Raw genomic sequence first — 26200 nt, 5'->3', positions numbered from 1 at the left:
CCACGCTTTTGTTAAATGGGCAGGGAAGGAGGAAGAAAAAAGGGTCAGCTGCAAAATGGCATTGGTAAGATGGTTCGGTTTAAGGGGGTTCAGATGGGATCAGCTGCTGCCTATGGTGGAGGGGTTGAGGGAACGCTAGGAGTCTCCAGAGGGGGTGTTCATTCTTGCAGGGGGAAAATGTCTTGTTAAGAGATACATGTGTGGCTCTCCTTAGAAAATGAAAAGGGATTTGCTAGGGGTCCGAGAAATGGGGCCTCAACCATGTGTAGTTTGGACTAAGTTGTTGCCATGGAGAGGTTGGAGGGGAACGAGAAGTGAGGGAGCGTTAGATCGGGCAAGGAAGGGGATAAACAGAGTTGGTAAAGTTTTGTGCCTCGGCTGCGGTACAGGTTGGGACCACAAAGAAATAGTTATGAAGGCTTCATGATATTTAGAGAGGATGGGGTCCATTTGTCCGTTTTTGGAAATACTCATTATGTGTTGGAATTGACTTGGTGGGGAGAGATATGGTAAAGAGTTGGAAGTAGAAAGGAATGGTGGGGGGGCAGAAAGAACACCTCGGGAGAGGGTTTTTCTGGTGCCGGGGGCATGGCCCCTTTAGATGTGGGAGGAGGGAAGCACAATGGGGGAATGGTGCGGGAAAGGATGGGTTGGTGCTGTTTGCACAAGCGGGCCACCCCGGGGAAACAGGTATTGAGCCTGGAGGAGCATGGCCCCGGGGAGAAAGTGGAACGCTTGGAGAAGTGGTAAGGAGACGGTAGGGTCCAATGGATAGATAGGGACGAAGTGGAATTATTTAATTATTTAATTGTTGGGAAAATGAAAAGGTTTAATTATTAATTGGTTGTTTAAAATATTTTGTTAGTCTGTAGCCATGGAGCCAGGTAAGTGGTTAATTGTAAGCTTTGGCCTGTCACATTAAAGCAACCTTTTCCACTTTAAATGAGTCTGGGTTTTTGTGCAGTAAGCCAAAAGGCAACTTGCAAGGTATTAGCAACTTACAGTTCACTATTTTTACTTCACCCCTTACCTATATTATTTTTATGAATAATTTCTGAAATTGTGTACAGTGTTTTACTGGGATGCCATGTGTTTGCATTGCAAAGTGTTTTTTATATGGTGTATGTTTTTGTTGATTTTTAATCAGAAATAAAAATGAATGACTTCTAAATCAGTGCTAAAACATTCTTGAAGCAGCACGTTTGCAGCAAGAGAGATAACTGTTGGAAGGTAAAAGCTACACATTTATTTTAAAAATGAAAACAACTTTAGTTCGCAGTGTTTAGTCCACCTGCGTTGTCATTTGCGAAATAGTATCTCTCCAAACATGAACAGAAATTTCAAAAAAATCTTATCAGTTTATAACACTCTTTACAAATCACATCGTTTTATATACATGCCAATGAAATGACTAATGTACTTTCTTTGCCGTTTTAATAGTGAAATAGTAAAATGTAGCTGTGTTTATTTGTGCAGCTTCTTAGAGGATGTGGTCACTGATGATATGCCAGGTGGAAATGTAGGCACTGGGCACTTGCTGTGTTTCTCTGATCTCAGCGCGTTGCCGGATTTGGTCAGCGCCGACCTGTCAGGTGGAAAGGGTACATATAGTTCCACCTGGCACAGTATGGGTTTTGCAGAGGCTAGGGTTCCACTGCAGGACCAGGTCAGTCGTGTCTAATCAGTCAAAAGGTTGTAAACACTGATGTTTACTTTGCAACATTTTGACCTGGCGAGTCCAGTGGTGGGCAAATACTGAAGTGTCTGGCAGTTTATTGAAGCTGTGGCAAGCCACTATTTCAAAAAGAGGGAACAGCTCATTGTGGCCAGGTCCACTCTGACAGGTGAGAGCCAAGCAGCTTGTTCAAGAATGCCCTTTGCAGTAGTTGATCAGCGCACATGAAACATTTTGCACCCGTGGGCCGCGTGGCTCTGAGTAAATGTTAGTGCCCAATTGCCCGCCATTGGTACAATACATGGAGTTTGGCTGTAGCCGGATACCATTAACTTCTGTGGAGGCCTGGTTTCAATGTCGGTCTCTATGATGCACTGTACGACAGATTTCCATGGTACATTTTTACGCGTACTTAAAAACTTTCATTGTTTGCACCTAATTCTGATGCAGCTACTTACGTAGCCAGAGCCCCACACCTGATTTGGGGAATACACATCAGATTTTTGGAATATTTCCTTGTGTGTGGCTGAAAAATGTGAATATCATAAACATGTTTAAGTGGGCGTTATTTGACGAACATTCTGTCTCCCCTCTGGTATTTGCTAAAGTGACTTTTGCCTGGGCAAATACTGCATTACGAAATGCACCCAAAAACTGGGAAAACACCTAATATCAATACAAACATCATGAACCCTCTATAAGTGGCATTTTCTGTAAAGTCTGAATTTATGCGATTCACGTATGACGGTTTGATGACCACTTTTTTAAGGTGTTTTTAGGTGAAGTGCGGGCCACTTTTTTTTTAGGTGAGGCACGCCCACTTTTTCTTTAGGTGCCCGGGCCTATTACTTGTCCCAGTCCGACCCTGATGAAGTGGTTGTATGTATGTGTCTGTGCATGTGTGTCTGTGTGTGATGATGAATAACCAGTCACACTAAATACATTGTATATGCCTAGATATGAAGAGCAGCTTGAACATCCTTCAGCTAGCCACATTTTGAGCCACGCACATGGAGGAAGCGATGAAAGGCATGAAGGTGGAAGACGCCCATACGATACGCACCTCACCCCTGAAGACCACGCGTACCAGGGGGGAAAGCAAGAGTTGATCCAGGACCCCACTCAAGACATCAATGGAAAGATACAGAAACAAATTGCTGTGAGTTTTGTGGCGGGCCGCTACCCCATGAAGAAGGTTGCTCAGCATTGGGTTGTCAGTGTGGACTCTGTAGCAAGATTGGGCATTTCATGTATGTGTGCAGAGCCCCATGGCCGACCATGGCAACTCTGCATCAAGCGCAACCATCATGGAATAGAACTGCAAAGGGGGCAAGGTTCGCATAAAAGGTCCAAGAGGGAGACGTCATACTGAAGGACTTGAAGGAGAACAAGGAGGTATGTGTCATCTCTGCATTGGCACCTTATTTTCAACTCAGGATGTCCTCATCTTTTCAAAGTCGGAGATGGAACATCTACACCTCCTGGCAGCAGTGTTTAAACAGCTGCAAGATAAAGGCCTAACTTTGTATCGGCATAAATGTCAGATTTTGCTGCCCAATTTACATTCCTGGTTTTGTCTTCCATGGGGCAGGAATATCACCTGACCCACAGAATGTCGTGGTGATGCAGGAATTCCAGCTGCCTGCAAACTGGCACTCTCTACAACCTCCTGACCACCATCCATACCATTGATCCCAAAACAACACCAAGATGGCCGCCGGAGCGAGGCTTCACTCCGCCTAACTCTGCTTGCTTGGGCAGAAGCACCCAGCAGTTTGCTGCATTGCGATTGGCAGAGCTCTGCTGCAAATGGGAGACTGACTTCAAGTCGGGAGGCAAAGCCAGCCCCCGAGGCAAGGCCCTGTTTCAAGGGCCAGTATCCTGTCTTTCCCTTTCTTCTCGGCATCCCACAGATGGACCTGACAGAGGAAAGATTTGCACCCTCAGTACAGACCTTAGTGAGCGTGTGCTACCACCTCATGTGCCCCACTTATTCTGCACTATCCTAACCATTACCTATGCCGGATTAACCCTTATGGACAGTGCTAATCCTGTACTCAACTACAGAATGTAGCCTTTCATCGTCACCGAACGCCCTTAACCGATGCGTGTTGCATGAATACCTCCAAGACGCAACCACCTATTGTGCCTACAAAGATCATGCATTACATACACTTAACTGTCCTGACCAGCCTTACGCTATACAAGCCTTACCTGCTAGCAACCCCCTCTCTCAAATATGATTACCATAGCCAGCGTTGCATCTGTTCTCAATGTATTTGTATCTACGGGTCGTAACATCCTATTAACCTTGATGGTCATGCACCCAACATACTTGTAACCACTAGGGTGATTCTCTGCAGTTAGCAACAGATAAGCTACTATCATTCTACATTCACAGATTGCAGCCACAATCTTGACTCACTGCAATCTATGCTGCTTATGCACCTATCAGTATGAACACACAGTGTAACGTCGCTGTATTTGTTTTTCTTATAAACTGCATACTTGGACAACACCATACTGTGCCTATGTGTAACTGCACATCTTGATGCAGACGCCTCCCAGCATGAGGATAGGCTTTCCAATTTGTGCACCTGCCTATACTGTACCTTACCCATCTGTAATTGCATTTCTTGATGTAGCCACTTTGCAACATGAGGTTAGGCTTTCCAATTTGTGCACCTGCCCATATCGTACTCTACCCACTTGTAATTCCATATCTTGATGTAGCCACCTTGCAACATGAGGTCAGGCTTTCCAGTTTGTGTATCCGGATATGACCGCTCTTTTAATTTATTGTAACCACCTTCTTAAGTTAAAGTGTCCAGATGCCTCAGGGTTTGGTCTGCTATATAAATGCATAAATAAATAAATAAATAAATAAATAAATAAATAAACTCTTCTGAGTTATGGAGCTACCAGGGAATGATCAAATTGCCTACTATTAAAGAAACGCTGAGAACTCTAATTAAGAAGGATGCTGAATGGTCATGGGCCACAGAGGCACAGAAGACAAATGACCAGTTGAATACTGCTATGGCTGTGGAAACAACTATGGGCTTCTTTGACCCAAAGAGGTGCTCTGTAATACTGGTATTTGCAAATGCAGTTGAACTGGGTGCCATCCTAGTGGAGACCGACACCGATGGAGTACACACGCATGTGGCCTATGGCACTAGACCCCAACATAGAAAACGTACTTCCAGATTGAGAAGGGGTCACTGCCTCTTCTGCTGGGGTTCACGTACTTCCACCTGTATATCTTTGGACTTGCGATAATGGTTGTGACTGACCATAAGCCTCTGGTCCCCATACTACAGGTGTTGGTGCTGCAACTGCCACTGTGCCTGGAATTGTGGATGCATCAGATTCAGGACTGCGGGGTGACATTGCAGAGACGAACAACCTGGCTGAATACTTATCACACCATCCGGTCACTCCCTACTGAGGACCAGGAAGCAGAGTCATTGGTGAACATGATGACACACCTGGTAGTTCCCAAATCAATGTTATTAGTGGACTTATAAGAAGCTACCAAGTGGCACAGTTGAATGCAGAGGGTGATTGACCAGCTGAAAGTAGGTCACTGGAAGTCATTGTTTGGTGCTCTACCCAGGTACACACAGAGACAAAAGCATTCCTCCAATGGCTATGGGGAGTGTGAGGCGAGCTGTCTGTGGGAGCAGAAGACGTCTTATTGTGAGGCACAAGAACTGTGATTCCTCCTGCGCAAGTATAGCAAGTGATGGATTTGGCACATGCAGGCCATCAGGGAGCCACGAAATCAAAGGCGAGACTGTGGAACAAGGTGTGGTTCCTGGATCTGGAACATCACGTGGAGGACATGTTGGTGAGATGTGAATCATGGCTTCAGTGAGTGCTAATAGAGTGCCTTGCTGCCTGGTTTTTCTCTGCGTGTGCTGCAAGGCTGCTCCTGCATTTGGAAATTTCACTTGTAACTATTGGAATCGGCACACTGTTCCTGAATTGCTTGCTCTACCAGCCACTGCTTTGAGCTCCTGTGTGGCTCTGTGCTCTACTTGTCTGACTCACTTCTGCACTCATAAGGCAACCAATGCACGTCAGTGCCTGCGTTGGTGAGTGCTAGGGGAGTGACTTACTACCTTAAGGCCTCAAGCCGGAGTAAGAGGTGGACATTGCAATGAGTATCAATCTTTATTATTAATTAAACTATGAAATTGGCATATAGTCTCAGGAGCAACTCTGTGCATTTAGGTAAATGCTTGCGTACCCCCCCCAGCTACTCGCCGCCAGCATACTGAGGCACCACACTCAAAAAAGGACAAAACAGACAGTATCTTGGAGGTTCAGACAAAAATAACAGGCTTTTTTCGCATTGCGAGTCAGGCCTTTGAAGGAGGCCCCCGTTAGGCCTTTCATCGTCTCCTCACCAAAGACATGCCACACCTGCTGTCAATGCTTCCAACTCGTCTCCTCTAATTGATAATAACAATTCTTTGAATTTGTTTTTGGGGCTCCGAAGGGATTCTATGTGTGGCACAGAGGCTGCAAATAATACTTTTAGCCATTTTGATAATATCAGTGGTACAAACCCTTCAGCCACCCCGGGTCGAGAAAGAAATGTTTCTCCATTGGTCCCCTCGGACAGCGACAGTGAGAATGCTACTACATCATTTTCCTCTGGGTTCATGAGACTTCTCTGTCCCTCCCGTCACTGAGCGCTATATCATCCACAGTTGATGCTTTGTTTGAGCTGTGCTCAAAAATTGCTAAGGAGCAGATGGAGACAAAATGAATACCTGCGAGGGTCATAGATGTCATTATGGCCAATTTCATCAGAGACCCTGCACAGAATTAAAGTGTACTAGAACAAGCAGGTTTGCCTCTATCACAACCACCTTTGCAATGGACTCAAAGGGCCCAGTGATCTGGGCATTAATGACAGAATGGTGGGGGAAACTAATAACAGAGCAGATGATGAGCCGATTATTATACCAGCTCAGGTGGAAACCTCAGGGCCTCCGGCCTCTCCTGCGGTAGACGCAGTCGTGGCTGAAATCATTGCAATTTCTCCAGTGTGCACATCCTTTGGGAAACAGAGGCCTAGGAAAAGGCCACTACTTTTTCATGGCCCACTCCGTTATTCTGAAAATCTCTCACCTTTGCAAAAGTTACTAAACCATCACCAGACACTTTCAGATGGCTCCACACGACAGGTCTCTGCTGGGGCCTATGGACAAATGGGTGCATAAAGGGCAGGAATCCCCAATTACCTCCCTACTTGCAGCAGCTTGGTCTCCTATCTGAAAACGTGCAGCTCCCAGGCCCGAGTAAGCCATCTGGCCTAAATAGCGGGCACAACAACAGACCAGTGGCTTCAAATCTGCCTACAAATACATGGTCAATGGCATTAACTTTTGGGGAACAACAAATGATAAGTAAAGAGGTGCAGGCTATCTCATGCCCTGCACCTCTGGACCCTAGCCTATTTTCCGATAAGCCTGGGTCTATTTAATGGCATAATTATGGCCCAGCAACCGAGCATCTGTCCCTAAACCCATGGCCATTGGGACCTGGTATGGGTGAGCACCAAAGGACCCACCAAGAGGCAACAGTTCCATCTTGCCTTGCACCTTTGGGATACTTGCATTGATTATGTCTTTGTTGATGCCACACAGTAGGGATGGTATAGCCCCCTACATATTGCCTTTACAGCCATTAGTGGGCATGCCCCTCTAATCTGGTCACAGTCTTTGCCTGAATCCTTGGGTTGTCATTGTTCTAGCATTATTACGGAAGTGAATATTCAGGGCAATTGCGTCCTATGGTGCGATTCTAATGTAAAAAAAACATACTTTATCAATTTGTGAGAGGAACTATGGTCCCATTGGCTTATTGGCATCCACATTTGGGGCTATTCGAACTAGCCGTTCATTTAAGAAAGAAGGCCTATCGATAGGCGGGCATCAAGAGCAGACAGGGTGGCCCAATTGGCTTTGCTCTCCACACACTACAAATACTGAATTAAACAACATAAGAGCTCAATAAATAATGCCAATCGGAAGCCTATGTCTTCCCTTTTACAGGGTAACGATAGCAAAAAGGTTTTGGTATGGGTACAGGCAATTCGTGGTGGGGGCTTCTTCCTTGGAATGCAATACCATCCCAAATCGGCCTGGTTTTTCCACACCATCGAACTCGTGGTGGGGGCTTCTTCCTTGGAATGCAATACCATCCCGAATCGGCCTGGTTTTTCCACACCATCGAATTCTATTTTGATTATGACATAGACACTTTCAGCATTGTAAACACCCATCTGTCCGGCATAATTATGTTTTTCTTTGAGATCGAAGATATTATATGGGGTTATCTCCAAGTAAAGGCCTGACATGCTAGCTAATGTCATGATTAAAGCTTATCCTCACTTTTAGGCCGTTCTTTGGAAGGAAGTGTTTAATAGGATATTACTGCTAGGAATTATACCTTATAGTTGGAGGGAATCCATTCTGGTTCTGGTATTCTGGTATTAAAAAAGGAGGACAGGATGAAGCCCTCCTATCGCCTATTGGCTATGCTGGACTCGAGCGCCAAAATATTCGCCTCACTCTTACTAAGAAAATGGAATCAATGGGTAGTGGAGAAAAAGCTCTTTAAGAAGTACCGAATAGTATTCAGGGGCGGCCTTATTACGGAAATACACAGATGGCTTAGTTGTGAATTATATCTTTGTTTCATTGATTACTCTAAGGCTTTTGACTGCGTCTCCAGGCCCATCTTGTGGAGTAAATTAGAAAGGTGGGGCCTTGACTTTCGGCTGCTCCATCTTCTTAAGTTACTCCAAACTGAGACGACAGTCACAGTCAGGATGAGACAAGATGGAGGTATTACCCAACCTATCAAGACCTATCAAGAATAATTAAGGTTTCAAACAGGGGTGCGTCTTGGCATCCCAGCTTTTTAACATCTATTTCTTTAATATGGAGGAGGCACTCCATTGTTGTCGAAATAATCTACCTAAGCTTAACAGAGAGCCTTTTATGTGGCTAGCTTATGTCGATGACACAGTGCTCCTTGACCTTACCCCCATTGTGCTCCAACAGTTCATGAAAGCCCTAAATGACTTTGCTATTGCAAATAATATGAAATACATGCTTCAAAGTCTAAAATCCTGATATTGGGGGATAAATCAAGGAACAAACCTCCCTTTCATTGGAAATTGGCCAATTTAACATTGGACATTGTAGATAGTTACATCTACCTCAGATATCCAATAAAATCTCGACTGGCTCTTCCATACTATGGTGAGCATATTATGCCACGAGTTATGAGGAAATGGATCACGATAAAAAAATGTATTGGCAGTGAGGGAGGTTTAAATATAGAAGGCCTCCTCACTGTATATAGCCAAAGTATTATGACTGGCTTACTTTATGGACTCGAGTCTTTACCCACCTCACATGCTACCTGGTTGGAAATAGTTAAGGGTAAATTGATCCGCTCCATACTTGGTGTACCCATTGCTTTGCCTTTGGTAGCACTATGACTTGAGCTTGGATTACAATCCATTGGATCCTTATGGTCTCTCCAGCGTACCAAATTTTACCTGAAGCTTTGCCAGTCGGGTACTGTTATTGACACCTTGCTGGTTCTGATAGCCCTGCATCTTGTTGATGGTGTGCAGAACCGGTTTGCCCATCTAAATGAGATTGGTTTATCTCCGGACCGTGGCCTTATTCTTCCCAAAGTGCACGTTGTATTAAAAAAACAAAGCAGGGGACTGCGATCGCTGTGTAAATCTGGACATCCTTCAAAGTAGGAAGAGGTATGCAGAATATTGCACTCAAGGTTTTGTGAAACACATCCCTTGCTCCTACTTGACAAAATTGTGTCTCCCTAAGATACAGAGATGTATTACCTACCTTAGTTTTAATATCCTTTCCATCAACAAGTATCTCAGGGCCTGGAATGGTACATCACCAAATGAAATATTACGCTGATTATGTCACCTGGAAATCAAAACGAGTCGTCATGTATTGACATTGTACCCAGAGTTGGGAATTAAATACCTGAAAGGCTATTTGCAATTTCTAACCAGTGACAAAGGCATCCAGACTGATACATTCTGGAGCACGGTTTTTGGAGAGGAAGCCTTTGCACTTTTTGATGTTGCACCTTAGGACATGTTGACTCTGCTGACTGTGTTTCCTTTCTGTATATCTGTTTTAGCGTGGATAATGCATTTGGGCTATGTATTGTTGATGTAAATTGTGAGTATGAAATGTTTAATAACCCTTTTTTACTTGTCTTCGATGTTGATACATACTGTGTTTTTCTTTTATCTAATTGTTTTATTAAAAATTGATTATCTGTTGTATAGTGCAAAAGGTTTCATTTTTAACCAAAAGCGCATAATTTAAAAAAAGATGTCAAGTATTGGGCAAGCTAAGCAGAACACCTCTGATTGAATCACTGGTGAGAGCAAGTGTGCCATCACAAGCAGTCAGTATTGATTTTGGCACCAACACTTTGTAGTCATTCTGGATGAGTTTTCATGATATCCAGAGGTGTGCTTCACCCAGACAACAGTGGTGAAGTGCATCAGATATTAGTGCAGCTTAAGATCTGCTGGCGATGATACATTCGGGCAAGGGTTCACCATTCAAGAGCAAGGCGTTTGATAATTACCTGATGGCATGCAGAATCAAGCATATATGGATCACTCCATGCAGGCCCATGGGGAATGGGGATGTGGAGCGCTGTATCCCTACATTTGGAGAGCAGCACCTCACAATAAGAGGCCCTGGTGACATTTCACATGGCATACCGGCCGCCGCCGCAAACCACCATGAGAGTGGCCCCAGTGGAGGCATTCCTAGGGTGTAAGGTGAGGTCCATGACACTGGTAAATAGTTCCGGGGAGGCAAAACAGATTGATCCTGTCCAAACGAGATAGAGGTGTAAGTGTCCCGAAATGAGAAAAAATCAGTTTGGTGGCGACTGACATCGTCATCAAACATGTGTGACACTGCACTCATTTGAAACAGATGACTGACACATAGGCTAGGTGTGTCCTGTGGAAGGTAATGCACAGGAAAGGTCCATGTGCCGGCAGAAAGAGCAGGGGAAAGTGGTAAAAGAAACTGCAGTTGGTTCAGGAGAATTGCTGCTCACAAAGACGCGGAAGTACACCAAGGGTACAATGATCAAGACCGCATTGATTCAGAGGAGAACCCTGTGGTCAGAGAATCTGAAATGGGTAGCATGATGTCGGGAGAGGAAGAGTCTGGCTGCCATTTTAGAGTCTCAGGTCTTGCCCTGCCAAAGTTTGAAAAAAGCATATTGCAGCCGCAGTGAGCATGACCTGACCCAGGACCTGCCCATAGTGAGGGAAACAGCATGTTGCAGAGGGTGTTATAAGGTCCGTCAAACTGGGCAAGTTTGGCCAGGGTCCCTAACAAACTTTGAGTAACTTTGGACTTTAGGAAAAGGTTACCATTCGTTAAGTTCGTTCTTGGAAAATATTGTGACTTTTCAAAGGGAAAACACATCCGGCCGCAGACCTGGGGAGTGCTTAAAAGGGGGTGGGCTTGCAAATGCTCATCCTCCTTGTTTGCTGTACCCCCCGCCCCCAGAGGACAGTCAAAGCAGCAACATCACACACCTGGTCCCTCTACTCCCATAACAGGGCTTACTCAGAGGTACAAACAAGATTTCCTCTTTCTTTGAAACCTTCATCTTTCCGTTCCAAGAGACACACACGTCTCCTTGCCCCACACAAAAAGTAGCAACTTTCAGTTGGTAGAAAAGGCTGCAACTCCTTTATTTGGCAGGAGTCCACTTACACGTGATCTGCCTCTTAAGGAGCTGGCGTCCTAGCTGTGGCCCACTGGAAGTAATTGTTATTTCCTCTCTCTTACCATGAGCTCATAGTCAGATGAAAAATCCAGAAATGCAACATACAAAGACATGTTCTTTGCTGCTGAATCCTTTAATTTTCTTCTGTTTTCTTTTCTTCTTTTCTCTTCTTTTATAGAGTGATATTTGTAATTTAATACATACTGCTATTTTCATTCTAATTTTGTGAAAAGTCGAGTTCTTTGACTAAAACACAATAAATAAATAAATAAATAAATAAAGCAAATCCCCCAAGATGTCCCCTGTCCACCCAGATTTTATGTGTCTCCTGCGCCCCTGGCTACTGGCACCCGCGATTGGTAAATAACTGGCCCATTACGAGTTGAATTGACCAGTAATTGCCCATTCGTGGGTTGCAGTATTGCCGGGTTCCCGATCCCCATTCTGTCCCATAGGGCAGAATGGGGGTGGGGAGCATGGGTGCGCAGGCACCGTTGATAACGGTGCGGGTGCAACTACGAGTTATGCTCATGGGTGCCGCACAGCTGTCAGGCACCCGTGTGCATAAATCGTAATTCTGCGGGACGGTATGAACGGTGCCGGTGCCTTACCAGCACCGTCAATACCGTCATCGCCAACATCATAATGAAGACCATGGCCCTCATTACGACCCTGGCGGAGATCCATGGTGCAATTTGCACCATGGTCCATGGCGCTAAGCTGCCAACTCCGCCATGGGGGTTGGCGGACTTACCGCCCCATTCCGACCTTGGCGGGGCGGTAAGTCCCCAATCCCCATTTACCCTTCCCCATTCCCATTTTTGCCCCATAGGGTATAATGGGAGTGGGGAAGGCGTTAATTACACCACCGTAAATTACGGTGGCGTAATTAACAACAAGTCCCGTAGCGCCATGGATTTTTCCGCTTGCAAAAAGCAGGCGTAAAAATCACCATGGCGCTACGGGAACTCGTAGTCGGGCGGAAAGGTACGCCATGCATTACGCCGGCGTAAACCCCTTTCCGCCAGGGTCCTAATGAGGGCCCATGTCTTTTTATCCCTCTTACGCTAGTACGCATGTACTGCGTCCCTACTGCATGTTGTGCATTTCACAGAATCATTTTCGGTGTTCAGTGCGCTTTTCATTTAGTGTTTCCCTCCAAATCTTCTGCACACATAGGGCGGCCCCACAACATGTTTGGTGTGGTAGACCATTCTGAGAGTTTTTGGTACACTTCAAAAAAGGTAGCAGGCGCTCCTCTCCAGAAAGACCATGGCATGATAACCTGTTCTGAGATGAGAGTTTGCAGCACAAGCTTTTTGCTCACTGTACCTTTCACTGATGGGAAATATCCATTTGCATATCAGTCTTTGTCCCACCCACATGGGCAGTCCAGCATCGAAAATTCTATGGCAATTCCTCTCTGAACAAGAGTACCAACAGCAACCCCATACACGTGTTTCAGCCTTGTTGGGCCTCATCCGTGAGGTGAAGCTGTGCCTTTCTGAGCACAGCGAGCAGGTTGTCCATGTCTAGTTGCCCCCAGGTAACTCAGGATGACCAACCCCAAGTTCCTTGCAAATATTTCAAAAAAGGTAGCAGGCGCTCCTCTCCAGAAAGAACATGGCATGATAACCTGTTCTGAGATGAGAGTTTGAAGCACACGCTTTTTGCTCACTGTACCTTTCACAGATGGGAAATATCCATTTGCATATCAGTTTTTGTCCCACCCACATGGGCAGTCCAGCACCGAAATGCTATGGCAGTTCCTCTCTGAACAAGAGTACCAACAGCAACCCCATACATGTGTTTCAGCCTTGTTGGGCATCATCAGTGAGGTGAAGCTGTGCCTCTCTGAGCACAGTGAGCAGGGAGTCCACATCTGGTTGCCCCCAAGTAACACAGGGTGACCAACCCCAAGTTCCTTGCAAATATTTCAAAAAAGGTAGCAGGTGCTCCTCTTCAGAACGAACATGGCACGATAACCTGTTCTGAGATGAGAGTTTGATGAGAGTTTGCAGCACACACTTTTTGCTCACTGTACCTTTCACAGATGGGAAGTATCCATTTGCATATCCGTCTTCGTGCCACCCACATGGGCAGTCCAGCACCAAAATGCTATAGCAATTCCTCTCCCCTAGGGGCCATCCACCCAAGAACAAGTCAATGGGCTGTGTTAGTGCTTGTAGAGAGTTTCCCAGACCCCCCTCTGTTTTGCATACCAAGTAACTTTGGGTCTCACCCTAAATTACCAGGGGAATCCAGACGTGGACCCCTTGGTCACTGCTCTTAGAGAGGCACAGCTTCACCTCAATGATGATGCCAAACTAGGCTGAAACACGTGTATGGGGTTGCTGTTGTACTCTTGTTCAGAGGGGAATTGTCTAGCATTTCTGTGCTGGACTGCCCCTGGGCAGGACAAAGACTGATATGCGGGGTCATTTCTTCTCTGTGAAAAGAACAGTGAGCTAAAAACTTGGTTGAGACTCTCCCAGGGGCCATCCACCCAAGAACAAGTCAATGGGCTGTGTTTGTGCTGGTAGAGAGTTTCCCAAACCCTCTCTGTTTTGCATACCAAGTAACTTTGGGTCTCACCCTAAGTTACCAGGGGAATCCAGACGTGGACCCCTTGCTCACTGCTCTTAGAGAGGCACAGCTTCACTTCACTGATGATGCTCAACTAGGCTGAAACACGTGTATGGGGTTGCTGTGGTACTCTTGTTCAGAGGAGAATTGCCTAGCATTTTGGTGCTGGACTGCCCCTGGGCAGGACAAAGACTGATATGCGGGGACATTTCTTCTCTGTGAAAAGAACAGTGAGCTAAAGACTTGGTTGAGACTCTCCCAGGGGCCATCCACCCAAGAACAAGTCAATGGGCTGGGTTCGTGTTGGTAGAGAGTTTCCCAGACCCCCCTCTGTTTTGCATACCAAGTAATTTTGGGTCTCACCCTAAGTTACCAGGGGAATCCAGATGTGGACCCCTTGCTCACTGCTCTTAGAGAGGCATAGCTTCACCTCACTGATGATGCCCAACTAGGCTGAAACACATGTATGGGGTTGCTGTGGTACTCTTGTTCAGAGGAGAATTGCCTAGCATTTCAGTGCTGGACTGCCCCTGGGCAGGACAAAGACTGATATGCGGGGACATTTCTTCTCTGTGAAAAGAACAGTGAGCTAAAGACTTGGTTGAGACTCACAGGGGCCATCCACCCAAGAACAAGTCAATGGGCTGTGTTCGTGCTGGCAGAGAGTTTCCCAAATCCCCCTCTGTTTTGCATACCAAGTAACTTTGGGTCTCACCCTAAGTTGCCAGGGGAATCAAGACGTGGACCCCTTCCTCACTGCTCTTAGGCACAGCTTCACTTCACTGATGATGCTCAACTAGGCTGAAACACGTGTATGGGGTTGTTGTGGTACTCTTGTTCAGAGGAGAATTGCCTAGCATTTTGGTGCTGGACTGCCCCTGGGCAGGACAAAGACTGATATGCAGGGACATTTCTTCTCTGTGAAAAGAACAGTGAGCTAAAGACTTGGTTGAGACTCTCCCACCGGCCATCCACCCAAGAACAAGTCAATGGGCTGTGTTTGTGTTGGTAGAGAGTTTCCCAAACCCCCCTCTGTTTTGCATACCAAGTAACTTTGGGTCTCACCCTAAATTACCAGGGGAATCCAGATGTGGACCCCTTGCTGACTGCTCTTAGAGAGGTACAGCTTTACCTCACTGATGATGCCCAACTAGGCTGAAACACGTGTATGGGGTTGCTCTGGTACTCTTGTTCAGAGGAGAATTGCCTAGCATTTCGGTGCTGGACTGCCCCTGGGCAGGACAAAGACTGATATGCGGGGACATTTCTTCTCTGTGAAAAGAACAGTGAGCTTAAGACTTGATTGAGGCTCTCCCAGGGGCCATCCACTCAAGAACAAGTCAATGGGCTGTGTTTGTGCTAGTAGTTTCCCAGACCCCCCTCTGTTTTGCATACCAAGTAACTTTAGTTCTCACCCTAAGTTACCAGGGGTATCCAAACGTGGACCCCTTGCTCCCTGCTCTTAGAGAGGCACAGCTTCACCTCACTGATGATGCCCAACTAGGCTGAAACACTTGTATGGGGTTGCTGTGGTACTCTTGTTCAGAGGAGAATTGCCTAGCATTTAGGTGCTGGACTGCCCCTGGGCAGGACAAAGACTGATATGTGGGGAAATTTCTTCTCTGTGAAAAGAACAGTGAGCTAAAGACTTGGTTGAGACTCTCCCAGGGGCCATCCACCCAAGAACAAGGCAATGGGCTGTGTTTGTGCTGGTAGTATCCCAGACCCCACTCTGTTTTGCATACCAAGTAACTTTAGTTCTCAACCTAAGTTACCAGGGGAATCCAGACGTGTACCCCTTGCTCCCTGCTCTTAGAGAGGCACAGCTTCACCTCACTGATGATACCCAACTAGGCTGAAACACGTGTATGTGGTTGCTGTGGTACTCTTGTTCAGAGGAGAATTGCCTAGCATTTCGGTGCTGGACTGCCCCTGGTCAGGACAAAGACTGATATGCGGGGACATTTCTTCTCTGTGAAAAGAACAGTGAGCTAAAGACTTGGTTGAGACTCTCCCAGGGGCCATCCACCCAAGAACAAGTCAATGGGTTGTGTTTGTGCTGGTAGAGTGTTTCCCAGAGCCCCCTCTGTTTTGCATACCAAGTAACTTTGGGTCTCACCCTAAGTTACCACAGGAATCCAGACTTGGACCCCCTTGCTGACTGCTCTTAGAGAGGCACAGCTTGACCTCACTGATGATGCCCAACTAGGCTGAAACACGCGTATGGGGTTGCTGTGGTACTCTTGTTCAGAGAAGAATTGCCTAGCATTTCAGTGCTGGACTGCCCCTGGGCAGGACAAAGACTGATATGCGGGGACATTTCTTCTCTGTGAAAAGAACAGTGAGCTAAAGACTTGGTTGAGACTCTCCCAGGGGCCATCCACCCAGGAACAAGTCAATGGGCTGTGTTTGTGCTGGTAGAGAGTTTCCCAGACCCCCTCGAGTTTTTGGTACACGTTTCATTTTGTTTTGTCCCTCTGACCTTACTGCACATGACTGATTAGGAAGAGGTGTGAATGTGCGTGTGGAGTGGTATATTTTCATTCCAACTACTGTGCATGTTTGAATATACTGATAAAACATGTGTTTTCTTAAAAAGTTTATATCTTGAGTTTTGGATAATCTACTTTTCAAAAGTTCTACATTGAGCACAACTTCCGCATGAGGACGACGAGTGTGCAAGAAATCTAAAAGTTAAGTGATATTGAAGTGGAAAGTGTGATTTTCCTGCATTTATGGAAATCACAATGCAAAAACATGTTTTCTCAGCAAACATGTTGGAAATTAAAACAAACTTTCAGCAAATTTGGCTTGAGCATTCAAATCTAGTCCCATCAGGAAAACATAATTCACATACAAATGATACAATACTCTCTTAAAAACTCAAAATCCACTGGAACAGTGTTAAGGAAATTACTTATACAAAGTTAGCATTCAAACATTGGGAATGGCAATGTTAAGGTTTTCATTAAATACTCAACACAAATACTTCACACACATATTTAGAATGTTTTAATCTTTCCATATTTAGATATATATGTATTTTTTTAATCTTCTGATCACTTTTATCTTTCTTTTTTTTTACTAGTGATCTCCTATTTGATTTCCACTTTTTTATATCACTTACCTTTTGTTGCAGAATGTTTTATGTCTTTTTGATTTTTTTTAATTATAAAGAAAATATTAAAAAGAAAAGTAACATGAATTTTAAAACAACCATGAGTCCATACAGTTGTACCAGTGGCATCAGTATAATCATGAAAATTCAATGTTTGTAAAAATAATAAAAATAAAATATGATGTTCAAAAACTCTTCAAACCAAAGCAAGAGTTCAGTCAGAATATCAAGTCAGGCCATTGTCCAGGAAGTGTTATTTGGTGCAATAAACCTCCATCCTCTGTAAATTGGACTTCCTTCTTCCATTTTACCCCCTTTTTTGGCCCAGCGGGTCTTTCCAATGGGACTCCACTCCAGTATCATCCTCCGGAGATCTGGCGTACTCCAACTTCCAGATTGCTGGCAGGATAATCCGTTAATTTCTAAAGCAAAGAGAAAAAGACAAATTAAGAATCAAGTGCATCAATCCATTATTTTTTCCCTCTTCATTTGGATATCTGAAATCAAAAATTAATTCTGCATATAAATGCAGATTATACACAAAAGTACAATATAATGCAGCAGGGACACCTCTTCAGGACCACCTGAAAATAGCATGGATTAAGTACAAAAATAGAACACAGCACTTTTCCAGGCATATATTTCAAACACAACCAATCTCAACACAGCATCTAATGAAAAAAGAATCCAAATTAACTAAACATTGCTACAAATTTGCTTCCATCCAAAATCCCAGCCAATCTAATCATACTCGCCCAATCTACCAATTTAATCATACTCACCCAATCTACCTCCTACCTTTCTCATCTTTGATAAATATCTTACTTACCCTCTATGTAATTATTATTTATTCATTTCCTGAACCCTTTGGGCTCATATTTCGATCATGTACTCACCTGTTTCATCCCTCCTTTTCTCACATATCATTATAAAGATATACACAGTTACCCACCTGATGTACCTCTCCTTCTGACCCCTTCACACAAGTTAAGATTTTTCAAAATATGTACATCTACTTACCTGCAATGGTAAGTCTATTTGATATGGAAGCACTTTTTTTCCAGAACATAACTACAATCCTCACTCCTTGGTTTCTCCAATATTTTCAAGTCTTTTAAATTCATGTTTCAGGTGGAAGGGCTTAATCTGGTTAACATGAACAAATTGTTCCACTGTTAAGTCTCCCTCGTGTTTGACGATTCTGTAGACTACAGGTGAAAACATATCTACAATCTCAAATGAACTGCACCATGATGCAAGGAATTAGGAGTTTTTATGTTGACCTTTTCCAAAATTAAACTTATATACCTGGTCACCTACTTCATATTCTCTCATAGATGTTTTCCTATCATAATATGACTGCACTGCCAGCGGCTTTTTCCAAATTTCACTGCGCAAATGGAAAAGCATATTGCAAGTGCTTTCTCAGTTCTTCCACATATTCATGGATTGTGGATGCATTTAAAAGGACCTGTTCATTTGTTCTGTAAAGCAGGTGTTGTGGCAAAACCATTTTCCTACCTGTCAAAACTTTGTGGGGGCTGACAATTGTTGATCTAGATGGTGTCGACCTGGGAGCCATTAATACCAAAGGAAGTCACAGATCTGAAACACTTGTGTATTCGCGCTTTGAAACACTTGTGTAGGAGCGCAATATAAATAAAATATCATGTCATATCATATCATATCCCAGCTAGATCCTGTTTCAGCTGTACACTTTTTTAACATGTCAGCTATTGATCTATTACACCATTCTGCTCCCCCTGAAGAGGAGTGCTGGTATGAAATGTGCAACTTCCTTTTCACGCCCAAGATTTGTGACATTTTTGTCATTACGGCACTAGTGAAATGACTTCCACGGTCAGATTCTAATCTCTCAGGTAAACCAAATATTGAAATTATATCATTGACTAACAAAGTGTCCGCGGTTTGGGCATTGCTTTCTGGGGCTGGAATACATTCCACCCATTTGGACATTAAAGAAATGACCATCAACCTATACATGTTTCCCTTTGCTGACCTTTGCATGGGCCCATAAAAATATAAAGGGTTCCTGCTATGGTCTCGATCCCCCAGGTAAACAATGAGTATAAACACAACAATGGACTGAGAACAGGAGGATGGCTGGCAACAATTCAACACACTTAAAAAAATATGATTTTTGTACACTGTAAATATTTAGTAGTGGTAAACAGACCAATACATTTAAAAAAAATGCACAATTGTCCATAGTGGCTCACACTTCATTCAATCTACTTCATCAGGCGTACTCATTCATATGTACATTCGCAATAATATTTCACTATACAGGGTACCCAGATTTCTGGAAGAATCATTTTCCAATGGCGAGCCCTATCAGTATCCATGGTCAGAGAGTAATGGAGACCACGGTTTATCCGATCTTTGCAATTGAACAACAGTTGAGCGCCGCCAGAAGTGGTCAAGTTGCAATATGCATTGGGGAGCTTTCCCACGATTGTGAACTTCCATCCAGATTCCTCTGGAGATTTTGATTTCAACTCCATAAGCATAGAAGGGGTGCATTGCAAGGTATTCTCCTCCGTCCTGAAGAAGGTTGGAGAAATTAAGGGCCACATCATCCGGGCCCACCTTTTCTGACTGAAACATGTGTCGACAACATCTGACAACATTTGTTGTATAATAAAGTGGCACACCAGTATACAAATGGGGTGTGGGGAAATTTGTGAAGAAGTGTAAAGAGGCCATGTATGTTACAAGGCCAATATATATATTGTATAGTGAATGGTTATTGCGAATCTACGTATGAACGAGTAAGCCTGATGGAGTATATTGAATAAAGTGTGAGCCACTACGGACAATTGTGAACATTGTTTTTTATGCATTGGTCTGTTTACCACTACTGAATATTTACAGTGTACAAAAATAAACATATTTTAAATTTGTTGAATTGTTGCCAGCCAACCTCCTGTTCTCGGTCCATTGTTGTGTTTATACCCTTTGCAAGGGCCCTACAAAATCGACCTGCAGATCGGACAATGGGAGTGTGAAACCTCTTTTTCAGCACATTAATGGTGCTATGAGAGTTGGGAAGCAGGATGAAATTGCGCCCACACTAAACATCCCCTAATGTAAATTTCTACATTCTTTGACATGTGTGGCCAATAGGCACAATCTTTTAAAATTTCCAAAGTTTTCTGAGAACCTCTGTGGCCTGCAGCTATGGCATTGTGCACATTATATAACATCAATCCTCGAAATGACAAAGGCACTACCCATTGGATTTGGCCTGACACAGATTCTCTAATCATTAACCCATCTTGTAAACTAATTTATGTTTTTTAATAATATCCTCAATTCCTCTTTCCCTTTCCAGTCCTCTTCAGTCAGAGGATTTTGTTCTGCATCTAGCAAGTGTTTGTAAAATGAGCCTGAAATAAGATCCTCCTTTTGTGCCTTAATCACATCCTGATCAGGAGTATCAAAACTCCACTGTGCCATGGGCTGATCAATTATTTTCAGTATTTGGAGCGTGTTATTGCATCCACCTGGATTTTAACCATCAAGTGTTCAATGGGAAATAACTCACCCATCACAGCCCCAATTTTGTCTTATTGATCTACCTTGGCATTTCCTTCTTTGTCTTCCCCTGGTGTTTTCAAATAACATTGTGTCTTCCTCCAATGGATGATCATGTCATTTCTGAAAAATGTTGGTCTACAACTTCAATCATTTTGCCATGTTTCAGTGGTTTCCTGATATATGCAAGCATTCCCCTCACTTTCCAGCCAGGTAAATATTCCACAAAACTAACAGAATCAGTGAGAAAAACTATTTCTTTAAGTTATTGTTCCACCACTGTAGATATTGCCTTATAAATGGCCCCCAATTCTGCAACTTGAATGCTTTTGGGAACTAGCTTCATGCTTACTCTCAGGATGCAATCCCATGTAATTCACCAGTTTCCTATTCTTACCACCAGTTATTTTTCAGATTCACCTTCTATGTGAAATGCACATCCATCTACACACATGGTTGGGAGACCCTTACATGTTCCTTCATTGAAAGCTTTGTGCCTTCTGGTACACAAACAGCTGTACAGACATGTTAACCTGCTAGCCCTTGAGCAACTGGGCCTGGGCTCTTTTTGTTCTGTCCATATCTCCCCTCCACTGGACATCCCTGAAGTGCTAATGTCCATGAAGTGATTCTTGACTGGTTCAAATTCCCTGATCTGATCATTTTACTTTGCAAGAACTGAAGAGGCTGGTGATTTGTTTAAAAAATCACTCGCTCCCCTTGAATTATGGGATGGAAATGTTGTAATGCCCAGACAGTGGTCAGAAGCGCTTTTTCAAATTCACAAAATGTTGTCTCTACCTGTGACAATGCTTCACTGGTATATGCAATGGTGTTGTTATTTGCATCATGTTTTTGGTATAACACTGCTGATATACATTGATCTGTGATTGCTATTTCTACAAAGATATCCTGGTTTTTTGTTGGATACGCCAAAAATGGCGCTTTCATCAGACGGCCTTTTAACCTGGCCACTGCCTCACTTTGTTCCATTTCCCATTTCCAGGCTACACCCTGCTTCAGTAACATTGTCAAAGGGTGTATAATCTCTGCATCATTTTCAATACATTTTCTGTTGTAACGTGCCATTTCTAATAAACTTTTTAAACATTTGAAATTATTGGGATCTTTTAGTTTCTGAATTGCTTCCACCTTTTTCTTTTGTGGGTTTTACCCATGTTCTGTCACTTCATGGCCTAGGAAGTTAACTCTTTTTCTACACTGCTGTGCTTTCTGTAGAGATACGTTTGTCCCAGTATCTGTACCTGGCTGAGTACATGACTAATTTCATTGAAATGGCTTTTCAAATCTTCATTTTTGATCAGTACATCATCCACATTCTTCTCTCAGCTGCATCCGGGAGTGCCTTGCACAGGAATATCCCAAACTCACTCCCACTATTGACATACCCATAAGGTGTACAGGACCACGCATATTGAGATTTGTCAAATGAAAATGCAAATATATTTTGTATGTCTTTAACTGGTGGCACACACCAGTATCCAGCTGTAAGATCCAAGGTGGTAAATACCTTTGACCCATGAACCTGTGCAAGGCCCTGATCAATAAATGCAAGTGGCCATCATGAAACAGGTACCCTTTTGTTGAATTCTCTTAAGTCTGCACACAAACCCCATTGGCCATTGGGTTTTAGCACACTTAATATGAAAGTATGTGATGTATTATGAATAGGCCTAAAGATTCCTCTAGATTTTAAATGTGTGATTATTTCAGCCAGTGACTCCAGAAATGCCAGGGGCAACCTATATTGTAGCACAAATACCGCTCCTTACCATGTCCTTCTGGTAGTGTGGCAACATGCAAATCGGTCAGCCCACAGTCATAGGCATATTTGGCAAAAAACTGTTTGAACTCCATAAATATTTTCCTCAACTTGTCTTTTTCTTTTTCACTTGCACAAGCATCTGCAGGCTGAATCTGCTCCTCTACCATTTTAGAAAACTCTGGGAAATCCTCCAAATGAGGGACCTCTGTGCTTTCCTCTAACCGTGAAGCAGTGTCTCTATGGAGAGCCGCTACCCACAAATAATTTGGAATGTTGACCTCCACTACAATATGCTGCTTTTCTCTTTTAGATTCACCTAATTCAAATAGGACACAATCATCCTGATGACAGCACATCATTTCACTTGGCTCATAAGGGTACACAGACTGAACTTTAAAAATTCCCTTTGGCTTAGAAACCAATGATTCTGGTAATTCACCCTCAGCAGTCACATAGCTTTCTGGGATATTCCCCGATCACTGGGTTACCGAAAGCAGTGTTGTAAGATTTCTGTACTGCCATTCCTAATGCTGTATTTTCTTCCAAATAAATGTCTTGACACCGTTTATTGTCCACCAGGATTTGAATGGGTCCATCCCCAATCTCTACCAATGGTGCGTAATCGCATTCTAATCCTTGCTGTTTTATGAATTCATTTAGTCACACAAATGCAGCAGAATCTTTCATCTGATGTCCCTTCCTGTATTTTAATGCTACTGTAAATTGTCTGGTAAATGCAGGGATGGTAACATCCTTCTTCACTTACAATTCAATTGCATATGGCATCATTTGGGCACACTGGTAAGCTTTTCTGTTGTTTTCAAATGCAGGTGCAGCTCCATCCAATCTGGACCAGACCTTTTGATTTAGAAAGTCCTACACTATACACATTCTGTGCATGATGTCATTTCCCAGATAGAATTTGTTTTGTGTTCCGCTCACGATCCACACATTCTGATGAATGCTTTTAGAGCCTATTGTAATATTTAGCATGCATCTTCCGACTATTCTTTGCCCTAATTCAGGGTCATCTAAGCCAAAGATGTGTTGATTTTTTTATTTTAAAATTTGGGATCTCCTCTCTATCAAGTATTAGCCTGAGTAACTGTTCATTAATGAAACTCCTTTCCTGCTCAAGAGCTAAAGTGGCTTCAATCATTTCAGAATGTCCATTCACTTGGATAGGGGTCCATGGCTGCCCTTCTCCCATGTGTATTTCTGCAATTGTTGAAATGTATTTTTCCTGATCTGACTCTGAAGTAATATTTGGTTTGTATTTTTCTTCACTTAGATAAAAACACAATGTGTTTTCATCTATTATTGTTTGCCAGTTTGTCTTAGGGTCCAAATAAATCTCCAAAGATTGCTTCTCTTTTTCTCCTCAAATTTCATCCTGACACATGAGAATGACAGTGACGCTAGGCACACAGCCATTCTGAAGATATACTTCCACTGCACTTTCTGATTTAGCAATGTTGTGGCATTCTTTTATGCTGCTGCTTTGGGTCATTATTTTCTTAGGTTGCAATGGTTTTTTGGCTAAGGACCACAATACCCCATATACCCCAACGATGAGGGGTGACAGTCTCATCAGGAAATTTGTCCCTATGAGGAAGGGTTTTCATTAGTGGGTGTGACCAACACTTCCTGTCCCATCTATGCTTCCCTATCTTTATGTCATACTCAGTGGCATCTTCGATAGGTATTACGTCCCCTTTGAAATTGTGCAAGGGGCCTTCACTTTGCCTCAGCTTTACATAGTTTTGTGAGTATCTCCCCTCATTCATGCTTTGCATCAGCTCCCTTGACATTATTGTTGCTTGGGCACCTGCGTCAATCATAGCAAACACGTTACCTTTCTCATAAACAGTGATGGGAGCATAACATCTATCCTCAATTTCTTCTAATATGCATAGAAAGTGTGAATTGTTTCGGATCTCAGGACTTACTTTTCTCAAATCAGCTTGGCTCTTCTCTAGGCAAAATGGCATCTGAAATCACATTTTACCCTCCTTTTTGCCCATTTCTTTTAGAATGTCTTTACCTGTTTTCCTGGGCTCAGAACCCATTTGAAATGTAACCACTGACTGCCCCTCTGATTTGGGACCACCAGTGTTCATACCCCAATTTCTCATGTTGCCTTCCCATTGTCTGGGTCCTCCCTGTTTACCTCCACCTTGGAACCTATTGGCTGTGTATTTTCACAAGTGTCACGTGACAGCTGATTGGCTGCCGGGCCTACCTCTTGTCCCATTGGCTGCCGGCAGGTCAAGCTGGCCCTCTCCCTCCAAGGCCCACGGGAGGCAAGGCCAGCACCTGTTTTGTCCCTGTTCGGTGCTGTGACTGCCGTCTGTCAAACCCCATGGCCCTCTTCATAAAAGGTACTCTTCCATCCCTCTTCAGCCACTGCACTGCCACAGTAGTCTAAATCTGCCTCAGTGCACATATGTGTGACCACTTTTTCCACATGAACTGATGGTCCTGCCTATGCCTATGCAGCCTGACTGCTCTGACTATGCCCCCAGCCTGAGCTATGTGCACTGTCACCTTCTTCCTTATTCATCTACTCCCACTGCCAAATGTGTGTGGAGTGGTGGTGGCTAAGCACCTGGTTATCTTGCCCTACTGCGCCACTTAGCGCCTACTGCTCAGTAGCATTATCATACTATGTACTTTACCTAATGTGTCCTACTACACTCAATTGATGTATCGCACCCAAATGTATAACTTCGAATCTAGGTGTCACTCACCACACGCTACCCAACGGTGCTCCCTCAAAGTTCAGGAACTACGCTACTGCATTTTAGCCAAACTGTGTAATCTCTAATCTAGATGCTACCATGATGTGCCCTGTGCCCATAACTGCATTAGCCTATCTATATTCAGCATTGACTAGCCTAGAGGTGCCCTGCACCTAGAATTGCACTTAGCCTATCTGTGATTTCATTGACCAGCCTAGAGGTGCCCTGTGCCTAGAATTGCATTTAGCCTATCTATGTCTAGCATTGACCAGCCTAGAGGTGCCCTGCGCCTAAAATTGCATTTAGCCTACCTGTCATTATTGACAAGCCTAGAGGTGCCCTGCGCCTAGAATTGCATTCAGCCTACCTGTGATTGCATTGATTAGCCTAGAGGTGCCCTGCGCCTAGAATTGCATTTAGCCTATCTGTGATTGCATTGACTAGCCTAGAGGTGCCCTGCACCTAGAATTGCATTTAGCCCATCTGTGATTTCATTGACCAGCCTTGAGGTGCCCTGCGCCTAGAATTGCATTTAGCCTATCTATGTCTAGCATTGACCAGCCTAGAAGTGCCCTCCGTCTAGAATTGCATTTAGCCTACCTGTGATTGCATTGACTAGCCCAGAGGTGCCCTGCGCCTGGAATTGCATTTAGCCTACCTGTGATTGCATTGACTAGCCTAGAGGTGCCCTGCACCTAGAATTGCATTTAGCCTATCTGTGATTGCATTGACTAGCCTAGAGGTGCCCTGCGCCTAGAATTGCATTTATCCCATCTGTGATTGCATTGACCAGCCTAGAGGTGCCCTGCACCTAGAATTGCATTTAGCCTATCTGTGATTGCGCTCAAAAGCCTAGATGCAATCTAACCACAACTAGCATCTGTTAGGTATAGCAC

This window comes from Ambystoma mexicanum, chromosome 5p (genome assembly GCF_040938575.1).
Source record: "Ambystoma mexicanum isolate Mex_15411 chromosome 5p, UKY_AmexF1_1, whole genome shotgun sequence".
Classification (NCBI taxonomy): domain Eukaryota; kingdom Metazoa; phylum Chordata; class Amphibia; order Caudata; family Ambystomatidae; genus Ambystoma; species Ambystoma mexicanum.
The sequence above is the reverse complement of the archived record's forward strand: the minus strand, read 5'-3'. Positions refer to the sequence as shown.